The following is a 21,247-nucleotide window of genomic DNA, read 5'->3' as shown; positions in this document are numbered from 1 at the left end:
TGTCTCTCTCTCTGTAATCCTCCTTAACCGTGGAGTCAGCTAGAGGTAACCTGTCTCTCTCTCTGTAATCCTCCTTAACCGTGGAGTCAGCTAGAGGTAACCCCGTCTCTCTCTCTGTAATCCTCCTTAACCGTGGAGTCAGCTAGTGGTAACCTGTCTCTCTCTCTGTAATCCCCCTTAACCGTGGAGTCAGCTAGAGGTAACCTGTCTCTCTCTCTGTAATCCTCCTTAACCGTGGAGTCAGCTGGTGGTAACCTGTCTCTCTCTCTGTAATCCTCCTTAACCGTGAGTCAGCTAGAGGTAATCTGTCTCTCTCTCTGTAATCCTCCTTAACCGTGGAGTCAGCTAGAGGTAACCTGTCTCTCGCTCTGTAATCCTCCTTAACCGTGGAGTCAGCTAGTGGTAACCTGTCTCTCTCTCGTAATCCTCCTTAACCGTGGAGTCAGCTAGTGGTAATCTGTCTCTCTCTCTGTAATCCTCCTTAACCGTGGAGTCAGCTAGAGGTAACCTGTCTCTCTCTCTGTAATCCTCCTTAACCGTGGAGTCAGCTAGAGGTTACCTGTCTCTCTCTCTGTAATCCTCCTTAACCGTGGAGTCAGCTAGTGGTAACCTGTCTCTCTCTCTGTAATCCCCCTTAACCGTGGAGTCAGCTAGAGGTAACCTGTCTCTCTCTCTGTAATCCTCCTTAACCGTGGAGTCAGCTAGAGGTAACCTGTCTCTCTCTCTGTAATCCTCCTTAACCGTGGAGTCAGCTAGTGGTAACCTGTCTCTCTGTAATCCTCCTTAACCGTGGAGTCAGCTAGAGGTAATCTCTCTCTCTGTAATCCCCCTTAACCGTGGAGTCAGCTAGTGGTAACCAGTGTCTCTCTCTGTAATCCTCCTTAACTGTGGAGTCAGCTAGAGGTAACCTGTCTCTCTCTCTGTAATCCTCCTTAACCGTGGAGTCAGCTAGTGGTAACCTGTCTCTCTCTGTAATCTTCCTTAACCGTGGAGTCAGCTAGTGGTAACCTGTCTCTCTCTCTGTAATCCTCCTTAACCGTGGAGTCAGCTAGAGGTAACCTGTCTCTCTCTCTGTAATCCTCCCTTAACCGTGGAGTCAGCTAGAGGTAATCTGTCTCTCTCTCTGTAATCCCCCTTAACCGTGGAGTCAGCTAGTGGTAACCTGTCTCTCTCTCTGTAATCCTCCTTAACCGTGGAGTCAGCTAGTGGTAACCTGTCTCTCTCTCTGTAATCCTCCTTAACCGTGGAGTCAGCTAGTGGTAACCTGTCTCTCTCTCTGTAATCCTCCTTAACCGTGGAGTCAGCTAGAGGTAACCTGTCTCTCTCTCTCTGTAATCCTCCTTAACCGTGGAGTCAGCTAGAGGTAATCTGTCTCTCTCTCTGTAATCCTCCTTAACCGTGGAGTCAGCTAGTGGTAACCTGTCTCTCTCTCTGTAATCCTCCTTAACCGTGGAGTCAGCTAGTGGTAACCTGTCTCTCTCTCTGTAATCCTCCTTAACCGTGGAGTCAGCTAGAGGTAATCTGTCTCTCTCTCTGTAATCCTCCTTAACCGTGGAGTCAGCTAGTGGTAACCTGTCTCTCTCTCTGTAATCCTCCTTAACCGTGGAGTCAGCTAGTGGTAACCTGTCTCTCTCTCTGTAATCCCCCTTAACCGTGGAGTCAGCTAGAGGTAATCTGTCTCTCTCTCTGTAATCCTCCTTAACCGTGGAGTCAGCTAGAGGTAACCTGTCTCTCTCTCTGTAATCCTCCTTAACCGTGGAGTCAGCTAGTGGTAATCTGTCTCTCTCTCTGTAATCCTCCTTAACCGTGGAGTCAGCTAGATGTAACCTGTCTCTCTCTCTCTGTAATCCTCCTTAACCGTGGAGTCAGCTAGTGGTAACCTCTCTCTCTCTCTCTGTAATCCCCCTTAACCGTGGAGTCAGCTAGTGGTAACCTGTCTCTCTCTCTGTAATCCCCCTTAACCGTGGAGTCAGCTAGAGGTAACCTGTCTCTCTCTCTCTGTAATCCTCCTTAACCGTGGAGTCAGCTAGTGGTAACCTGTCTCTCTCTCTGTAATCCTCCTTAACCGTGGAGTCAGCTAGAGGTAACCTGTCTCTCTCTCTGTAATCCCCCTTAACCGTGGAGTCAGCTAGAGGTAACCTGTCTCTCTCTCTGTAATCCTCCTTAACCGTGGAGTCAGCTAGAGGTAACCTGTCTCTCTCTCTGTAATCCTCCTTAACCGTGGAGTCAGCTAGAGGTAACCTGTCTCTCTCTCTGTAATCCTCCTTAACCGTGGAGTCAGCTAGTGGTAACCTGTCTCTCTCTCTGTAATCCTCCTTAACCGTGGAGTCAGCTAGAGGTAACCTGTCTCTCTCTCTCTCTGTAATCCTCCTTAACCGTGGAGTCAGCTAGAGGTAACCTGTCTCTCTCTCTGTAATCCTCCTTAACCGTGGAGTCAGCTAGAGGTAACCTGTCTCTCTCTCTGTAATCCTCCAGGTGACGGTCGGGGTCTCTCCTCCCTGACTAGTGGTAACCGGTCTCTCTCTCTCTGTAATCCTCCAGGTGACGGTCGGGGTCTCTCCTCCCTGACTAGTGGTACTGGGGACCTGTTTGATCCTCTCCCCAGCGGCTCCAGCAGGAAGACCCCAGAGTCCTTCCTGGGTCCTAATGCAGCACTGGTCAACCTGGACTCACTGGTCACCAAGCCTCCCCAGCCTGCTCCTATTGTCAACCCCTTCCTCGCTGCCGCAGGTACAGACAGGATGCACACACGGTACAGGACAGACCTGCTGCAGGTACAGACAGGATGCACACACGGTACAGGACAGACCTGCTGCAGGTACAGACAGGATAAACACACAGTACAGGACAGACCTGCTGCAGGTACAGACAGGATGCACACACGGTACAGGACAGACCTGCTGCAGGTACAGACAGGATGCACACACACGGTACAGGACAGACCTGCTGCAGGTACAGACAGGATGCACACACACGGTACAGGACAGACCTGCTGCAGGTACAGACAGGATGCACACACGGTACAGGACAGACCTGCTGCAGGTACAGACAGGATGCACACACGGTACAGGACAGACCTGCTGCAGGTACAGACAGGATGCACACACACGGTACAGGACAGACCTGCTGCAGGTACAGACAGGATGCACACACGGTACAGGACAGACCTGCTGCAGGTACAGACAGGATGCACACACGGTACAGGACAGACCTGCCGCAGGTACAGACAGGATGCACACACGGTATAGGACAGACCTGCTGCAGGTTCAGACAGGATGCACACACGGTACAGGACAGACCTGCTGCAGGTACAGACAGGATGCACACACGGTACAGGACAGACCTGCTGCAGGTACAGACAGGATGCACACACGGTACAGGACAGACCTGCTGCAGGTACAGACAGGATGCACACACACGGTACAGGACAGACCTGCTGCAGGTACAGACAGGATGCACACACGGTACAGGACAGACCTGCTGCAGGTACAGACAGGATGCACACACGGTACAGGACAGACCTGCTGCAGGTACAGACAGGATGCACACACGGTACAGGACAGACCTGCTGCAGGTTCAGACAGGATGCACACACGGTACAGGACAGACCTGCTGCAGGTACAGACAGGATGCACACACGGTACAGGACAGACCTGCTGCAGGTACAGACAGGATGCACACACGGTACAGGACAGACCTGCCGCAGGTACAGACAGGATGCACACACGGTACAGGACAGACCTGCTGCAGGTACAGACAGGATGCACACACGGTACAGGACAGACCTGCTGCAGGTTCAGACAGGATGCACACACGGTACAGGACAGACCTGCTGCAGGTACAGACAGGATGCACACACGGTACAGGACAGACCTGCTGCAGGTACAGACAGGATGCACACACGGTACAGGACAGACCTGCTGCAGGTACAGACAGGATAAACACACACGGTACAGGACAGACCTGCCGCAGGTACAGACAGGATGCACACACGGTACAGGACAGACCTGCCGCAGGTACAGACAGGATGCACACACGGTACAGGACAGACCTGCTGCAGGTACAGACAGGATGCACACACGGTACAGGACAGACCTGCTGCAGGTACAGACAGGATGCACACACGGTACAGGACAGACCTGCTGCAGGTACAGACAGGATGCACACACGGTACAGGACAGACCTGCTGCAGGTACAGACAGGATGCACACACAGTACAGGACAGACCTGCTGCAGGTACAGACAGGATGCACACACGGTACAGGACAGACCTGCTGCAGGTACAGACCGGATGCACACACGGTACAGGACAGACCCGGTGCAGGACAGACCTGCTGCAGGTACAGACAGGATGCACACCGGTACAGGACAGACCTGCTGCAGGTACAGACAGGATGCACACACGGTACAGGACAGACCTGCTGCAGGTACAGACAGGATGCACACACGGTACAGGACAGACCTGCTGCAGGTACAGACAGGATGCACACACGGTACAGGACAGACCTGCTGCAGGTACAGACAGGATGCACACACGGTACAGGACAGACCTGCTGCAGGTACAGACAGGATGCACACACACGGTACAGGACAGACCTGCTGCAGGTACAGACAGGATGCACACACGGTACAGGACAGACCTGCCGCAGGTACAGACAGGATGCACACACGGTACAGGACAGACCTGCCGCAGGTTCAGACAGGATGCACACACGGTACAGGACAGACCTGCTGCAGGTACAGACAGGATGCACACACGGTACAGGACAGACCTGCTGCAGGTACAGACAGGATGCACACACGGTACAGGACAGACCTGCTGCAGGTACAGACAGGATGCACACACACGGTACAGGACAGACCTGCTGCAGGTACAGACAGGATGCACACACGGTACAGGACAGACCTGCTGCAGGTACAGACAGGATGCACACACGGTACAGGACAGACCTGCTGCAGGTACAGACAGGATGCACACACGGTACAGGACAGACCTGCTGCAGGTTCAGACAGGATGCACACACGGTACAGGACAGACCTGCTGCAGGTACAGACAGGATGCACACACGGTACAGGACAGACCTGCTGCAGGTACAGACAGGATGCACACACGGTACAGGACAGACCTGCCGCAGGTACAGACAGGATGCACACACGGTACAGGACAGACCTGCTGCAGGTACAGACAGGATGCACACACGGTACAGGACAGACCTGCTGCAGGTTCAGACAGGATGCACACACGGTACAGGACAGACCTGCTGCAGGTACAGACAGGATGCACACACGGTACAGGACAGACCTGCTGCAGGTACAGACAGGATGCACACACGGTACAGGACAGACCTGCTGCAGGTACAGACAGGATAAACACACACGGTACAGGACAGACCTGCCGCAGGTACAGACAGGATGCACACACGGTACAGGACAGACCTGCCGCAGGTACAGACAGGATGCACACACGGTACAGGACAGACCTGCCGCAGGTACAGACAGGATGCACACACGGTACAGGACAGACCTGCCGCAGGTACAGACAGGATGCACACACGGTACAGGACAGACCTGCCGCAGGTACAGACAGGATGCACACACGGTACAGGACAGACCTGCTGCAGGTACAGACAGGATGCACACACAGTACAGGACAGACCTGCTGCAGGTACAGACAGGATGCACACACGGTACAGGACAGACCTGCTGCAGGTACAGACCGGATGCACACACGGTACAGGACAGACCCGGTACAGGACAGACCTGCTGCAGGTACAGACAGGATGCACACACGGTACAGGACAGACCTGCTGCAGGTACAGACAGGATGCACACACGGTACAGGACAGACCTGCTGCAGGTACAGACAGGATGCACACACGGTACAGGACAGACCTGCTGCAGGTACAGACAGGATGCACACACGGTACAGGACAGACCTGCTGCAGGTACAGACAGGATGCACACACGGTACAGGACAGACCTGCTGCAGGTACAGACAGGATGCACACACGGTACAGGACAGACCTGCTGCAGGTACAGACAGGATGCACACACACGGTACAGGACAGACCTGCTGCAGGTACAGACAGGATGCACACACGGTACAGGACAGACCTGCTGCAGGTACAGACAGGATGCACACACGGTACAGGACAGACCTGCTGCAGGTACAGACAGGATGCACACACGGTACAGGACAGACCTGCTGCAGGTACAGACAGGATGCACACACACGGTACAGGACAGACCTGCTGCAGGTACAGACAGGATGCACACACAGTACAGGACAGACGGTACGCCAGCGTTTCCCAAACTCGGTCCTGGGGCCACCCCCAAGGGGTGCACCTTTTTTGGTTTTTGCCCTAACACAGTGGATTCAAATAATCAAAGCTTGATGAAGATGTTGGTTATTTGAATCAACTGTGTAGTGCTCGGGCAAAAACCCTTGGGGTCCCAGGACCGAGTTTGGGAAACCCTGCGGCGGACACACACAGTACAGAGACAGGTGTTGAAACTTGTTGAGTTTGAATACAATCTCTGTTCTCCTCTCTCTCTCTCTCTCTCTCTCTCTCTCTCTCTCTCTCTCTCTCTCTCTCTCTCTCTCTCTCTCTCTCTCTCTCTCTCTCTCTCTCTCTCTCTCTCTCTCTCTCTCTCTCTCTCTGGTGTTTGAATACAATCTCTGTTCTCTCTCTCTCTCTCTCTCTCTCTCTCTCTCTCTCTCTGGTGTTTGAATACAATCTCTGTTCTCTCTCTCTCTCTCTCTGGTGTTTGAATACAATCTATGTTCTCTCTCTCTCTCTCTCTGGTGTTTGAATAAAATCTATGTTCTCTCTCTCTCTCTCTCTCTCTCTCTCTCTCTCTCTCTCTCTGTTGTTTGAATACAATCTATGTTCTCTCTCTCTCTCTCTCTCTCTCTCTCTCTCTCTCTCTCTGTTTTTTGAATACAATCTCTGTTCTCTCTCTCTCTCTCTCTCTCTCTCTCTCTCTCTCTCTCTCTCTCTCTCTCTCTCTCTCTCTCTCTCTCTCTGGTGTTTGAATACAATCTCTGTTCTCTCTCTCTCTCTCTGGTGTTTGAATACAATCTATGTTCTCTCTCTCTCTCTCTCTGGTGTTTGAATACAATCTATGTTCTCTCTCTCTCTCTCTCTCTCTCTCTCTCTCTCTGGTGTTTGAATACAATCTCTGTTCTCTCTCTCTCTCTCTCTCTCTCTCTCTCTCTCTCTCTCTCTCTCTCTGGTGTTTGAATACAATCTATGTTCTCTCTCTCTCTCTCTCTCTCTCTCTCTCTCTCTCTCTCTGGTGTTTGAATACAATCTCTGTTCTCTCTCTCTCTCTCTCTCTCTCTCTCTCTCTGGTGTTTGAATACAATCTCTGTTCTCTCTCTCTCTCTCTGGTGTTTGAATACAATCTATGTTCTCTCTCTCTCTCTCTCTCTCTGGTGTTTGAATACAATCTATGTTCTCTCTCTCTCTCTCTCTCTCTCTCTCTCTCTCTCTCTCTCTCTCTGGTGTTTGAATACAATCTCTGTTCTCTCTCTCTCTCTGGTGTTTGAATACAATCTCTGTTCTCTCTCTCTCTCTGGTGTTTGAATACAATCTCTGTTCTCTCTCTCTGGTGTTTGAATGCAATCTCTGTTCTCTCTCTCTCTGGTGTTTGAATGCAATCTCTGTTCTCTCTCTCTCTGGTGTTTGAATACAATCTCTGTTCTCTCTCTCTCTCTCTGGTGTTTGAATACAATCTCTGTTCTCTCTCTCTCTCTCTGGTGTTTGAATGCAATCTCTGTTCTCTCTCTCTCTCTGGTGTTTGAATACAATCTCTGTTCTCTCTCTCTCTCTCTGGTGTTTGAATACAATCTCTGTTCTCTCTCTCTCTCTCTGGTGTTTGAATACAATCTCTGTTCTCTCTCTCTCTCTCTGGTGTTTGAATACAATCTCTGTTCTCTCTCTCTCTCTGGTGTTTGCTAATGCTGATGTCTTCTCTCTGTTCTGTTTGTCTCTCCCGTGTCTCCTTAGGAGCAGCCCCTGTAGCCGCCCCCCAGGCCAACCCGTTCCAGATGGGCCAGCCCACCCCCCCTACCCTGAACCAGATGAGGGTCAGCCCTATGCCAGGCCAGGGTCTGGGGGGAGTAGCAGGGTTCAGCAGCGTGTCCTCTACGGCAGACCCTCTGCCCCTCTCCTCCCTGGTCCCCCTGGGTCGGGTGGTGCCCGGGGTTGGTGGGATCGGGAGTATCCCAGCCTCTATGTCTATGCCCCAGCCCCTCCTCAGCTCAGCCCTGCCCACCACAGCGGGCACACAGCCCCCCGGGACCACCAACCCCTTCCTGTTGTGAGGAACACCTCAACTACGACCACCCCCTTCAAGACAACACCCCCAGAATCCTCTCCAGCCTCCTCTCCACACCCCTCTCCATACTTCTCTCCTCTCCTCACCCCTCTCCCTACTTCTCTCCTCTCCCTCTCCTCCTCTCCTCTCCCTCTCCTCCTCATCTCCCTCTCCTCCCCCTCTCCTCACCCTCTCCTCCTCTCCTCTCCTCCCCCTCCTCTCTCTCCAACACTCCCTTCTCTTCCACTCTCAGCCCAGATAAGGTGTGTGTCCGATAGGTCTCGTATTCCAGGGTGTTCTGACTGTTTTGATGATAGAGTGAATCCATGATCAGAGACTAACTCAACGTGTAGAACCCCAGTGAGCTGTGTGTGTGTGTGTGTGTGTGTGTGTGTGTGTACTAAGCAGGGATTTTGCACATGCTCAATTAGCTATGACTGTTGCTTCACCGTTAGTCCTTAGCTGGAGAGAGAGACACCGGACACTGCACTGCCCGGGAGCACACTCCGTTACCCGTTACCGGCCACAACTTGTGAGGTCACTGCTTAGGACCCTAGCCCCTGACCTTTGACCCTGACACACAGCAACATATGAATTTTCACCCCTGCAGATCAACGTATGAATTTTCACCCCTGCAGGTCAACGTATGAATTTTCACCCCTGCAGGTCAACGTATGAATTTTCACCCCTGCAGATCAACGTATATGTGAACTTTAACCCTGAGGTCAACGTATATATGAACAGGTGGATGAACTTATATCCCAGAGGAGAAGAGGAGACTGTGTTTATTTGGGAGTGAAAGACACGAGGGGATTTGTTTCCGTACACTGAAGGATGTCTGTTATTCTACAACTGGCTGTAGTTCTTGTGTTGCCAGGAGACGGGGGTGTAGTTATTGTGTTGCCAGGAGACGGGGGGGGCTGTAGATCCCTACACAGAGACCTAGTTACTTCCCAAATGGCACCCTGTTCCCTAGGTAGTGTGCGCTTACTGGTCAAAAGTATTACTTGTCACTCTGTGTACCCAATTACACAATGTCAAGTAGTACAAAAATCAGGAGATGACGACATTCACAGTAGAAAAGTCAAGGATTTTCAAAGACGATTTTTGTGACAAAACGCCAGAGACAAACGACACCATGTTCAGATGTGACATCGGTTAGTCAATAGTATGTACACAGTGTTCCACTGCCCAGCCTGCAGCCCGCCTAGATCAGCCATATATATATAGAGAGAGATCTCTGGCTGAAGACCAGCCATGGTGTCACGGTGATATCTGCACCCCCTCTCCTGGCATTTGGGTTGGCTGGCTGTGGGGTGTTGTGGGTAATGTAGTCCAGAGGAGGTTCAAAGGAAAACCGGGAGGTTAAGGTAGAACCTGTGTATATCTAGGATCAGATTTCCCTGGCCTCAACCCCTAACCTCCACCACTAGAGACAGGAGTTAACATCTGACTCCAGGCCTGTAGTTAACGGGGCAGTGAGGGGGGATGAGACAGGAGTTAACATCTGACTCCAGGCCTGTAGTTAACGGGCAGTGTTAGTATGAGACAGGAGTTAACATCTGACTCCAGGCCTGTAGTTAACGGGGCAGTGAGGGGGGATGAGACAGGAGTTAACATCTGACTCCAGGCCTGTAGTTAACGGGCAGTGTTAGTATGAGACAGGAGTTAACATCTGACTCCAGGCCTGTAGTTAACGGGGCAGTGAGGGGATGAGACAGGAGTTAACATCTGACTCCAGGCCTGTAGTTAACGGGCAGTGAGGGGGGATGAGACAGGAGTTAACATCTGACTCCAGGCCTGTAGTTAACGGGCAGTGAGGGGGGATGAGACAGGAGTTAACATCTGACTCCAGGCCTGTAGTTAACGGGGCAGTGAGGGGGGATGAGACAGGAGTTAACATCTGACTCCAGGCCTGTAGTTAACGAGCAGTGTTAGTATGAGACAGGAGTTAACATCTGACTCCAGGCCTGTAGTTAACGAGCAGTGTTAGTATGAGACAGGAGTTAACATCTGACTCCAGGCCTGTAGTTAACGGGCAGTGAGGGGGGATGAGACAGGAGTTAACATCTGACTCCAGGCCTGTAGTTAACGGGGCAGTGTTAGTATGAGACAGGAGTTAACATCTGACTCCAGGCCTGTAGTTAACGGGCAGTGAGGGGGGATGAGACAGGAGTTAACATCTGACTCCAGGCCTGTAGTTAACGGGGCAGTGTTAGTATGAGACAGGAGTTAACATCTGACTCCAGGCCTGTAGTTAACGGGGCAGTGTTAGTATGAGACAGGAGTTAACATCTGACTCCAGGCCTGTAGTTAACAGGGCAGTGAGGGGGGATGAGACAGGAGTTAACATCTGACTCCAGGCCTGTAGTTAACGGGGCAGTGAGGGGATGAGACAGGAGTTAACATCTGACTCCAGGCCTGTAGTTAACGGGGCAGTGAGGGGATGAGACAGGAGTTAACATCTGACTCCAGGCCTGTAGTTAACGGGCAGGTCTTTATCTCACTGTCATAATCATCTGTATATTATTATTATTACTATTATTACTCTGTAATCACTGTTCATATCAGCTGTCTGTAGCGAACTATCAACAGTGTGGATGGGACAGATTTGGCCACAATTGGATTAACAGTAATCTACCTGCAAGATCATTAACACGCACCACCTGACTAACCCAGCAGGGAGCCACACATGGACAGCAGGACACACCTGAACATACAAACTGTTGTTGTTGTTGTTTGTGACTGTTTTATTTACTATTAGATGGAAATCCATAGTAACGTGTTTCTGGACCGTTTACAAGCTAGACCATGTAGCACCTCTTTCTGTCTGTCCCCTCTCTCTCTCTCTGTCTCTCTCTCTCTGTCTCTCTCTCTCTGTCTCTCTCTCTGTCTCTCTGTCTCTCTCTCTCTCTCTCTGTCTCTCTCTCTCTCTCTCTCTCTCTCTCTCTCTCTCTCTCTCTCTCTCTCTCTCTCTCTCTCAAATTCAATTCAATTCAATTCAATTTGCTTTATTGGCATGACGTAACAATGTACATATTGCCAAAGCTTGTTTACAATGTAAAAGAGAATCAAAATTGTCAACGGGACAACAGTAACAACAATAACCAAGGGTCAAAATAACCATACATTCAACAATAACAATAAATATACAGTAAAGGACATGTGCAGGTTGATTGGTCTGTCAGACACTGTCCCTCAACTTATGGCAGGCAGCAATGTAGTGCGCTGCCAACCCACAGCTCTCTGCGTCCTCCCCCCAACAGGACGGGTAGCCTATCCTCATCAGAGAGGTCTTTGAAACCTTGAATAAGAGTTTCAAATTTGGGGAAATGACACTCTCTAATTGTTTTATATTTTGACATTTTGTCAGGAAATGCAGCTCCGTCTCAGGTTCTGCTATTGTGCAGTGGTTGCACAGCCTTTCCTCTACAGGGAGCCAGGTTTTCCTGTGTCTACCCTTCTCAATGGCAAGGCTGTGCTCACTGAGCCTGTACTTTGTCAAGGTTTTTCTAAAGTTTTGATCAGTAACCATGGTCAAATATTTAGCCACGGTGTACTGTCGATTTAGGGCCAGATAGTACTGCATTTTGCTCTGTGCTTGTGCTTGTGTTTCCCAATAAGCAATATAGTTTTGTTTTGACTGTGTTGTAATTTGGTTTATCCTGATTGATTGGATGTTCTGGTCCTGAGGCTTCAGTGTGTTAGTAGAACAGGTTTGTGAACTCAGCCCCAGGACCAGCTGGATGAGGGGACTCTTTTCTTTGTTCAGCTCTTGGTATTGCAGGGCTTGGTAATGATATGAGAGGGGGTCACTGTATTTTAGATGTTTCCAAAACTTAATTGCTCTTTTTTGAGTTTTTATTATTAGTGGATATTTGCCTAATTCTGCCCTGCATGCATTGTTTGTAGCTTTCCTCTGGACATGTAGGAGAATCTTACAGAACTCTGCGTGCAGGGTTTCAATGGGATGTTTGTCCCATTTGATGAAATCTTGTTTTGCAAGTGGGCCCCACACCTCGCTGCCATAAAGTGCAATTGGTTCAATGACATATTCAATTAGTTTTAGCCAAATTTTAATAGGTATTTCAATTTGAATTTGCTTTTTAATTGCGTAGAATGCCCTGCGTGCTTTCTCTCTCAGTTCATTCACTGCTTCATTAAGGTGTCCAGTTGAGCTTATTTTTAAACCTAAGTAATTGTAGTGTGTGCAGTGCTCTATATATTTTGTACCAATTGAGAACTTTGGTCTAATTCCCTGAGATCTGGATCTTCTCTGGAAAATCATTATTTTAGTCTTTTTGGGGTTTACTGCCAGGGCCCAGGTCTGACAGTACTGCTCTAGCAGGTCCAGGCTCTGCTGTAGGCCATGTGCTGTGGGTGACAGCAGGCATAGGTCATCGGCGAAGAGTAGGCATTTAACCTCTGAATTATGGAGACTAACACCAGGGGCTGAGGATTTTTCTAGAATAGTGGCCAATTCGTTGATGTAAATATTGAAGAGTGCTGGGCTCAGATTACAACCCTGACGAAGGCCCCGCCCCTGGTTAAAGAATTCTGTTCTTTTCTTGCCAATTTTAATGCTGCACGTATTGCCAGTATACATTGATTTAATTATGTCATATGTTTTACCCCCTACACCACTTTCAATAACTTTGTAGAACAGTCCTGTGTGCCAAATAGAATCAAATGCTTTTTGGAAGTCGATAAAGCAAGCGTATATTTTGGTATTATTTTGGTGGACATGTTTATCTATCAGGGTGTGTAGGGTGTAAATATGATCGGTCGTGCGATGTTTTGGTATAAATCCAATTTGGCTTTTACTCAAGACATTGTGCTTATTAAGGAAGTTTAGAACTCTTACATTTATAATACTACAGAAAACCTTCCCCAGGTTACTGTTCACACAAATGCCTCTGTAATTGTTAGGGTCAAATTTGTCTCCGTTTTTAAAGATTGGGGTTATGAGTCCTTGATTCCAGATGTCAGGGAAATAACCTACACTCAGGATCAAATTAAACAGTTTTAATATAGCCAATTGAAATTTTGCACTAGTGAGTTTGAGCATCTCATTTAGGATGCCATCAGGTCCGCATGTCTTTTTAAATTTGAGAGCCTGAAGTTTCTTATAGAGCTCCTGGTCAGTAATTGGGGAGTCCAGTGGATTTTGATTGTCCTTTATAGCTCTTTCTAATCCGTTCAACTTCTCATGAATTTGGCGTTGTTCTGCGTTGTGTCAATTTGAATGGTGTTGTAGAGTGTTTTAAAATGGGTTGTCCAAATGTCACCATTTTGTATCGCTAATTCCTCTTGTTTAGATTTTTTAATTTTTTTCCAATTTTGCCAGAAGTTGTTTGTGTTTATGGACTCCTCAATTAGCGTCAGCTGCTTTCTGTTGTACTGTGCTTTTTTGGTTCTGAGTGTACGTTTATAGAGTTTTAAAGTCTCACAGTAATGAAGGCGTAATTCACCATTATTTGGGTCTCTGTGCTTTTGGTTGGATAGTGTTCTAAGTTTTTTCCTTATAATTTTACAATCTGCATCAAACCAGTTGTCATCTGTGATCTTTTTTGTTTTGTTTTTTATCAATTTCAATTGTGCTTCTTTTGCCGTTTGCCTGAATATATAGTTGATGTTTTGTACTGCTAGATTGATGCCTTCTTTATTGTGAGTGAATGTGGTATCCAGAAAGTTATCTAAGAGTGTTTGGATATTTTGGTTCCAGGTTGCTTTCTGGTATTCTTCTGTGCTGTTTTGGGCCCATCTGTATGAATGTCTGATGTTGTACAGCTTACTGGGCTGTGAATGTGTGGTTGTTTCCATGTCTGTTCTTTTGAGGAACAATGTAATTTGGCTGTGATCAGACAGAGGTGTTAGTGGCTTGACAGTGAATGAGCTGAGAGAGAAGGGGTCAATGTCTGTGATCATATAGTCTACTGTACTGTGGCCAAGAGGTGAGCAGTAGGTGAATCTCCCCAAAGAGTCCCCCGTAACCTACCATTGACAAAGTACAGACCCAAGCTTCTACAGAGCTGCAACAGATCCCTTCCGTTTTTGTTGACGGTGCTGTCACTGTTGTTTCTATTGGGGAGATTAAGACAGTTAGAAACATTATGGCCTGTAATAAAGCTGTCCCTCGTGTGCTCGTTAGATCAGGTAGTGTTCCTGTGCGCGCATTTGTGTCCCCACAGATGAGCACATTTCCCTGGGCCTGGAAATGGCACGTCTCTTCCTCAAGGGTGGGGAAGATCTCCTCTGAGTAATATGGGGATTCTGAGGGGGGATATAAATTGCGCAAAGGAACACATCTTTTTCTGTCAGTACAAGTTCTTTTTTCAGTTTTAACCAAATGTGATATTTGCCAATTTTGAGGGGATCAATTAGATGTTGTAGGTCGGATTTGTACCAAATGATCAGTCCTCCAGAGTCTCTGCCTCTATTGACAGAGCTGTGTTTTTGTGACGGCACAATTACCTCTCTGTAACCTGTGGGACAGTGAGTGACAATGTCAGCCTTACACCATGTCTCCTGCAGAATGATGACGTCAACATCTTTAAGATTTTTGTTGAACTCCAGTGCTAAACTCTTCAGTCCAAAGGTTGATGAGTTTAGGCCCTGAATGTTCCACATGCTAACTGACAGCGATTTCATGTTCCAAAAGAAAGAATAGCAGTCAGAAATACAGTAACTAACTATTAAGTTGTTAAGAGCGAGATAAACAGGATAACAGCCAACATTTTTTCTGTTATATATATAAACATTCCTATTCATTGAACAAGTACATTTTAGTACAATAGGTGTGTGTGTGTGTGTGTGTGTGTGTGTGTGTGTGTGTGTGTGTGTGTATATGCGTCCGTGTGTGTTTAGTGCAGTTTAGTGCAGATGTATTGGAGGAGCTGTTTAATCTCACTCAATCCCACAGGGTTCTCCTGTCCTCTGACGACCTCTGCGTAGCTGCGCTGGTCCTGCTGTTGGGCCCTGTGGGGTGGAGGGGGGCCAGGTCTGGGCCGTGGGGCTTCCTCTCTGGTCTGGTAGGGGTGGTGGTCTGGTGCGGGGTAGTAGGCTGGGCCCGGTCCGGTCTGGCTAAGCCGATGGAAGTGGTGATGGTCTGGTGGTGGGTGGGGCCTGTGGGGTGCGCTGGGTCTGGTGTGGCGTTGAAGGGGCCTGGGGCTCCTTGTTGGTGCAGTGGTCTGGTAGGGGTCTCTGGGTGGTCCTCTGTCCAGTGCGGCATGGGGTGTTTGTCTACCAAGTGCCACGTCCTTTAGAGACTTGACAAACATCCCTACTGTCTGCTTCCTCAGGTGGGAGTAGTCGTGCAGATGCTCTGGGGTGATTGTTGTGTGGTGAGCAACGTGTACGTTTGGGAGTAGGCCACACCCTCTGGTGATGTCAGCGTTGACTTTCTGAATGGTACGGTGATGGAAGTCTTTGCGGGGCAGCAGAGTGGAGATGGTGATGTGGGAGTTGGGGAACCGCTCAGAGGCCCTCTCTGCTACTCTGTTGACCAGCCTGCCTACTCTCTCCTGCTCCTCTCGTAGGTTGTTGGTGCCGGTGTGAATAATAATGTGGCCTGGTGTGCCAAAGTCAGGCTGGGACAGGATGTGGAGTGCATCCTGTGTTTTTGGGCACCATATTTTGCGCACCTTGTGTTGGGGGAAGAGTTTATCTTCTTGGATGAATTTCCCATTTGAGTCAATGAGGATGGCCACCTCAGTGGGTTTTACCAGATTAGTGTGTTTACGGTCTGGGGCTGGAGTACACAGGGCCTGTGTACATGGAGGGGTGTGTGGGGGGTGTGTCAGGGGGGCCAGAGAGCTTCTCTCTGTCGTAGGTGTCTCCATGTGAGCCTCCTTGTTGACTGGGTGTGTGGGTAAAGTGTTGTCGGTATGGGGGGGTTGTGGGTAAAGGTGGGTCGGTGGGGGTGTTAGGGGTGGTGAGGGGCTGCAGCTTCTCTCTAGGAGTCTCTACAGTCTGTTCTCTGTGTTGCAGCACCCTCTTGATGCCAGACAACTCCTTTGCCATCTCCTCCTTTACCTGCACCAGCTCTCTCCTCATGGTGGCCTTTACCTCCTCCAGCGCTGTGGTAAGGCTCTCTCTCAGCTCCTGGACAGAGTTCTTCAGCTGGGTCCTGCACTGGTTGATCTGGTCCTGTAGAAGCTCTGTGTCTGGACTGGTGGTGGTGTAGCTGGGGAGCTGCTCCTTCAGCTCAGTAACCCATACCTCTATCACTGCCAGCCTGTCTCTCAACAGGCTGATGGTAGTGGGGTCTTGGCTCTGGTGGTTGTAGGAAGGCAGGGGGAGGATGGTCCTGCTGTTGGGGTGCCTGAGGTGAGGGGAGAGGTCGGGGTGCTGTCCTTTTCTTTTTTGTTTTCCGCTATCTTCGTTAGGGTGGGGAAGTCCTGCACAACAGAGCTGAGTGCAGCCTCACTGCCCTGGACCATGACAGTGCCGTTCTGATACATATTTACTGTCAGAAACCTGTTTTCCTGGTCCTTATCGCTGTCCTCAAAAATGTGGATTTGCCTTCCCTTGCAGATGCCTTTCTTCGTGGTATAGCTGAAATGCCTGGTTACAGCTGTATGCCAGGCAGTAGTGTGGTCTGTGTAAAATAACAGGTTTGTAACAGTCCTGTTTTGTGAGCAGTCGGCAAACAAAGTTTCTGGGTTTTCCTCAGAATTCTGTGTTTAAAATTGATTCTTCCTTTCTCTGATTTGATTTCTGCTGGGTATTCAAAAAAAGCGGGGAAAGTCTCTCAGTTTCTGTCGCTGCTAACGCTGCTAGCGCTGCCTCAGTGGCCATGTTGCTATGGTTACCACCAGTAAACAGTTAGAGCTAGACGTTAAGCTAACTGACCGATTTGAATTTGGCTAGCTACCACGATGAAGATTGGTCTTTTAACTCACTCTCTGTCAATTTTTTCCTCCTTTGTTGATCTTCAGTTGTACAATTTGATTACCTATACATTTTTTGCTAATTGAATCGTGTCAATCTCGCTCTTAACAAACAAAAAGTTATAACAAGTCAGGAGCTGTTCCTCTGCATGACTTCTCTCTCTCTCTCTCTCTCTCTCTCTCTCTCTCTCTCTCTCTCTCTGTCTCCCTCTCTCGACCATCCTACCATGTAGACTGTACCATATAGACTGTTACCATCCTACCATATAGACTGTTACCGTCCTACCATATAGACTGTTACCGTCCTACCATGTAGAATAGATACTCCTTCAGTTGAACACTTCCTCTACCATTTGTTTGTTCAAATCACTGCCAATGTTACTGTGTGGAGGAAGGAGTGTGCAGTGGTAATAGTAGTGAGCTAGCGCCCTCCCATGGACTGGACTGGTATTACAGCTGAGACCACAGGATCCTTTCTACCTAGCGCCCTCCCCTGGACTGGACTGGTATTACAGCTGAGACCACAGGACCCTTTCTACCTAGCGCCCTCCCCTGGACTGGACTGGTATTACAGCTGAGACCACAGGACCCTTTCTACCTAGCGCCCTCCCCTGGACTGGACTGGTATTACAGCTGAGACCACAGGACCCTTTCTACCTAGCGCCCTCCCCTGGACTGGACTGGTATTACAGCTGAGACCACAGGACCCTTTCTACCTAGCGCCCTCCCCTGGACTGGACTGGTATTACAGCTGAGACCACAGGACCCTTTCTACCTAGCGCCCTCCCCTGGACTGGACTGGTATTACAGCTGAGACCACAGGACCCTTTCTACCTAGCGCCCTCCCCTGGACTGGACTGGTATTACAGCTGAGACCACAGGACCCTTTCTACTCAGGCACAGGGAGGGGCAGCTCAGAACCTGGGGGTGTTTGTTTTGGGGTCCTGACTGATCCTCTGCAAAAATTGATACATTTTTTTTCCCCCACAATGCTCATTCTGTGTTAGTGCTGAAAACCTAGTTTTGCCAGGTCTTCTTCTTTGCCGCTGTGATATCTAGCTCTGTCAGTGTGTCGTTACTAGGCTTTCACAGACAACATTATGACACCGATTCCTTTCTGATAATGTCCCCATGTTGTTGTTGTTATTCCAATGTTCTATTTACACTTTCATATGTCTGGGAGCAGGCTGCTTGTGTCTGAATGGTGCGCTAACCCGGTTGGCATTATAACTGTAATATAATTTATATCATTTGTACTATTGTAACATAATTGTGTCCTTTTTATTCTGTCATTCGTTCCTGGGTTTTGTAGGAGCACGGGACCAGTGTGGTATTTTTTTAACACCGTTCTAAACCGCGGCACACCAGCTTCACCTGGAGCTGCTATGGGCCAATAAAATGGATCACCTTCAGCTCTGACGCCTCCCTGTGTGTGTGTGTTTTAGATATACATTTACATTTCAGTCATTTAGCAGACGCTCTTATCCAGAGCGACTTACAGTTAGTGAGTGCATACATTATTTTATTTGTATATACTGGCCCCCCTGTGGGAATCGAACCCCACAACCCTGGCGTTGCAAACGCCATGCTCTACCCAACTGAGCTACATCCCCTGCCGGCCATTCCCTCCCCTACCCTGGACGACGCTGGGCCAATTGTGCGCCGCCACATGGGGTCTCCCGGTCGCGGCCGGCTACGACAGAGCCTGGATTCGAACCAGGATCTCTAGTGCCTTAGACCACTGCGCCGCTCGGGAGACTACACTATATACTGTAGTGAACCTGACGTTCTCCAGACCGCAAAAGGTTACGGTCACTGCCCTCAGTCACGGAGTTGCCATTTATCCCCGACCGAATCGCTGCAAGAGACTAGTTTGTGTGTGTGTGTGTTACCGCTGCGCAGCTGGAAACGCACAGTACAGCCATGGGCGTATTCATTAGTCGCTAAATATTTCGCAAACGTTTTGCAACGAAAACAAAGAGTTTCCATTGGACAAATTCAGGTAGGTTCCCGCCCCCCTGTTTCGTTTGCACCGTTCCATTTTTAGTTGCTAGAGTAAACGGTTTTGCAACGGGCCCAAAAAATGTTTTGCTTACGGTGTGTGAACTATTTAATGACATCAACTCTCACGTTTTCTACTGTAATCCAGCGAGCCAACAGAGGTAGAGAGACGCAGAATACACCTTTACTATGAATATGCAGTACACATTTTATTATCGGTCACAATACAACACAGAACACATTGAATCCAGGCAGTCGAGTATCAGATCAGGCTTTAACCGCCGGTAGCCGACACACTGCATAGCTGATGGTTTTTTTATGCGTTGTTGGAGCTGTCCAATCGTGTTGGATCAGCTGCCCCTTGTGATCGTTGTCATGGAGCCACACCCACATCCCGCTAGCGTTTAAGAAGTTCAGAAGGAGAAAGGTGGCGGGGCACAATCGGCCCAGCGTCGTCCGGGTTTGGCCCGGTTGTAGGCCGTCATTGTAAATAAGAATTTGTTCTCAACTGACTTGCCTAGTTACATTTACATCATTTAGCAGACGCTCTTATCCAGAGCGACTTACAAATTGGAATAAAGGTTAAATAAAGAAAAGAAAAAAAAAAAAATATATATATATATAGAAGTAATGACGCTCAAAATGAGGTTTTCAAACAGCCTAAAACAGATTACATCTGAATTTGTAAACAAGGCTCCATGGGATTTCAGTAACAATTTATTTGGATAGTCCATCTGTAGATCAGAAACATTTCATTTGGATAGTCCATCTGTAGATCAGTAACATTTTATTTGGATAGTCCATCTGTAGATCAGAAACATTTCATTTGGATAGTCCATCTGTAGATCAGTAACATTTCATTTGGATAGTCCATCTGTAGATCAGTAACATTTCATTTGGATAGTCCATCTGTAGATCAGTAACATTTTATTTGGATAGTCCATCTGTAGATCAGAAACATTTCATTTGGATAGTCCATCTGTAGATCAGTAACATTTCATTTGGATAGTCCATCTGTAGATCAGTAACATTTCATTTGGATAGTCCATCTGTCGATCAGTAACATTTCATTTGGATAGTCCATCTGTAGATCAGTAACATTTCATTTGGATAGTCCATCTGTAGATCAGTAACATTTCATTTGGATAGTCCATCTGTAGATCAGTAACATTTCATTTGGATAGTCCATCTGTCGATCAGTAACATTTCATCTAATCTAACAGCAACCCTTATCCTGACCTTAACCCTTACCATAAGCAGTTGCTTATCGACAGATAGTTTGTTGATCGTATGACCATCAAAATCCAGACTATTCAAATAAAGTGTGGTGTGGTGGTGGGTCCCTCTCTCAGGGTGGGGGGGTCCCTCTCTCAGGGTGGGGGGGTCCCTCTCTCCACCAATCTGTACGACAGTATCTGGATAGGTGGAATCTATATGGTAGAAGCTTCCCTGTACGACAGTATCTGGATAGGTGGAATCTATATGGTGGAAGCTTCCCTGTACGACAGTATCTGGATAGGTGGAGTCTATATGGTGGAAGCTTCCCTGTACGACAGTATCTGGATAGGTGGAGTCTATATGGTGGAAGCTTCCCTGTATAACAGTATCTGGATAGGTGGAATCTATATGGTGGAAGCTTCCCTGTATAACAGTATCTGGATAGGTGGAATCTATATGGTGGAAGCTCCCCTGTATAACAGTATCTGGATAGGTGGAATCTATATGGTGGAAGCTTCCCTGTATAACAGTATCTGGATAGGTGGAATCTATATGGTGGAAGCTTCCCTGTATAACAGTATCTGGATAGGTGGAATCTATATGGTGGAAGCTTCCCTGTATAACAGTATCTGGATAGGTGGAATCTATATGGTGGAAGCTCCCTGTACGACAGTATCTGGATAGGTGGAATCTATATGGTGGAAGCTTCCCTGTATAACAGTATCTGGATAGGTGGAATCTATATGGTGGAAGCTCCCTGTACGACAGTATCTGGATAGGTGGAATCTATATGGTGGAAGCTTCCCTGTATAACA

At 48.5% G+C, this 21,247-nt stretch overlaps 1 pseudogene; it reads left to right on the top strand.

Annotated features, from left to right (window-relative positions):
• Positions 1-8,455, top strand: part of LOC121540878 — a 61,590-nt pseudogene extending 53,135 nt beyond the window's left edge.
• The last annotated feature ends 12,792 nt before the right edge of the window (positions 8,456-21,247 follow it).

The sequence above is a fragment of the Coregonus clupeaformis genome, chromosome 10 (genome assembly GCF_020615455.1).
Source record: "Coregonus clupeaformis isolate EN_2021a chromosome 10, ASM2061545v1, whole genome shotgun sequence".
In the NCBI taxonomy this organism is placed as follows: domain Eukaryota; kingdom Metazoa; phylum Chordata; class Actinopteri; order Salmoniformes; family Salmonidae; genus Coregonus; species Coregonus clupeaformis.
Note: the sequence above shows the minus strand (reverse complement) of the source record. Positions and strands in the feature narration are given on the sequence as shown.